This window comes from Hevea brasiliensis, chromosome 3 (genome assembly GCF_030052815.1).
Source record: "Hevea brasiliensis isolate MT/VB/25A 57/8 chromosome 3, ASM3005281v1, whole genome shotgun sequence".
Classification (NCBI taxonomy): domain Eukaryota; kingdom Viridiplantae; phylum Streptophyta; class Magnoliopsida; order Malpighiales; family Euphorbiaceae; genus Hevea; species Hevea brasiliensis.
Window position 1 is genome coordinate 8,853,761 of NC_079495.1, and position 2,886 is coordinate 8,856,646.

A 2,886-nucleotide genomic window follows, 5' to 3' on the forward strand; every position below is an offset into this window, starting at 1 on the left:
AGCAAGGACATTTGTAAGTGCATCAAACTTTGCATTAATCATGTTGAATGGATCAAGATCATACATTCCAGCAGCTTGCCTTTTCTGAGTTGGAGCTGGTCCTCTTGGACTACTCCAAAGATGAGTATTCTTTGCAATTTTCTCCAATAGCTCATAAGCTTCATCTTCATGCTTTATAATAAATTCTCCTCCTGTTTGAGCATCAATAATTCCTCTGATTGCAGGAGTGACATTGGTGTAAAAATTTTGATTTATCATCCATTTCGGAATGGCATGATGTGGGCATAATCTCTCTAATTCCTTCCATCTCATCCATGACTCATAAAGAGTTTCATCTTCTCTTGGTCTGAAAGCTGTCATTTGATTCCTCAACTCTTGAGTTTTTCCAGGTGGAAAATATTGTGCAAGAAATGCATCAGTGAGTTGCTCCCAATTTGTAATGGAGTTGTGAGGTAAAGAATCAAGCCAATCCAATGCTCTATCTTTCAAAGAGAATGGGAATAGCTTCAATCTTGCTGCATCATCAGATACTCCAGATTGTTTTTGCATATCACAAATCATAGCAAACTTCTTCAAGTGTGTGTGTGGATTTTCGGAAGGATGTCCTCCAAATTGAGAATTTTGAATCATTTGAAGAACTCCAAAATCCATCTTGTAGCTATTTGCATCAATCCTTGGTCTTGCTATGCTCTCTCTCAAATCATCAAAACGTGGAAAAGCATGATCCATCATACTTCCCCTAGGCACGTTTGCATTAACAACTTCTTCCCCTTGGGCTTCATTTTCATTGTTTTGACCATTTCGGCATTACCAACACCAATTCTAATTCTTTCATCACCATATGCGCTTCTAATTCAGTCTCTCTCAAAGCTTCCTTCCTTCTTCTGGTTTCTTTCTTGTTGGCCTTGCAAAATTTCTCTATTTCAGGATTGAACAATAAGGATGTATCACTTGTGCTTCTAGCTCTTCTCATAAAAGATTAAAAGTACCTGAAAAAGAACAAACAAAACACAAAATGAAAAGATAACAAAGATAAAACTAAAAACAACTAAAATGATCAAGAATTCAATCTTAAACAAACAACTCCCCGGCAACGGCGCCAAAAACTTGATGCGTCCCAACCGCAAGTGCACGGGTCGTACAAGTAGTATAGAAAAATATCGATCCCACGAGGAGTTGTGTTAATGATTGAATTTTTGATATAAAAGTTGACTAAATTGAAGTATTTATGAAATTAAAATAATGAATTAATGGGTAATGGAGTATGAAATCTAAATGTGCAAATTTAATATTCTATTCAACAATGTATTAATTAAACTAAAATTGCATCAAATAGAAATAAGCAAGTTCAAATATGGCAATATTTAAAATGGCAAATGATTAAATTTGATTAGAAATTAACAATGGTAAAAAGGTGATTCCGGAGTTCGGGATTTCATATTCAAGCTATTTTGGGATTTAAATCGGTTATCCAATTTTATGAAACTTATGGGTTTTAAGGAGATTAATTCTTAAATCCTTTGAATTCCCTTTCGAGTGAGACAAAGAGTGCCTTAATCAAACTAATCCTACTTTCGTGGAGTTAGAATTAATTAAGACCCATTAAGTTCTTTAATTAATCTATGAATCCTCTTAATCCTTAGCCTATTTCTAGGTCTAAGTTAATTAAGTCCAATTTCCTGATTATCTATCACAAGGCCTTCTCCTTTCGGTGCTTCAACCATGGATTAAGAACATTACTCAATGGGATCCTTCATTAAGCATGTCATTAAGCATACAAGAAATGAATAAAACTCATTAAGACCACAAAATATGGATTACCCAATCAAAATCCACAAAATATCTCAAATATTACAACCCTTACTCCAGAATCAAAAGTAAACTACTCACTATTCATAATGCTTACAAGATATGATGAGTTTAAATGGAAATAAGCTTTAATCTAAGCTAAGAAGTAAGAAATTAAACACTAGAAATGTAGAAAAGTGTAAAGAAAGAAAGAAATCTGCAAATCTTGGTTGAAAATGGTGTGGAAGGTGAAGATGGCTCTTCAAATTCTGCTCAGCCCCCTCTCCTTTCTTCTTTGCTCCTTTGTCTCCTTCTAAAATGGGAAAATGAGACTATATATAGCATTTTTCTGACATGGAGCCCTAAAATAGTATGTTCTAGGAGGAATTATTTGAGGGAATCTCACCCGACTCATTAATGAACTCTTCAAGGGATCGCATAAGTGGATGCATAAGTTATGCGATCCCTTATCGATTTTACTGGATCTGGGTCACTTATGCGAAGCTGCATGACTTGGTGCATAGGTTATGCACAATTTCGTGAATGTGCATAAGGGAGGCGAGAATGTGCATAAGCTATGCAGTCTCCTTATGCACATTTCGGCTGGTTCTGGAACAGTGATCTTCCTCCTTATGCAGATCTGCATAGCTTATGCGGCAAGTTATGCACGGTTTGGTCAATGCATATTTCAGCTTGAAAACTTGTTTTTGACATCTTTTTGCTGTAGAAGACACTCCTCAATGGCAAAATTCCCTTTAGTCCTTCAAAAACACCATTTTTCCTACAAAACAAAGTAAAAATTACAAATTAATGCAAAATTGACAACTATGAAAAACTAACTAATTAACTAATGAAATTAGCTAAAAATGACTAATAATCAAATAAAATGGCTCTGAATTTAAACCTAAATGATTATGCAAAATGTATGCATCAAGTTCCATTACCAAATTCAACAATGTCTCAATGTCATACAATAAAAAAAAAAAAGATCTCTCTTTTTTTCTCATAATATAAGGCTATTACATTAAAACTTTGATTATGCTGTTTGGTAACATAAAAAAATTTAGGTTATGTTTGGTAGAGTGTATTATAATACAA

General features: G+C 34.2%; 1 non-coding gene across 1 annotated transcript; it reads left to right on the forward strand.

The window, feature by feature from the left end:
* Positions 1-268: 268 nt before the first annotated feature.
* Positions 269-376, forward strand: LOC131178884 (small nucleolar RNA R71). Its single transcript, XR_009147892.1, has one exon. It is a non-coding gene; the product is annotated as a small nucleolar RNA R71 (small nucleolar RNA).
* Positions 377-2,886: the final 2,510 nt, after the last annotated feature.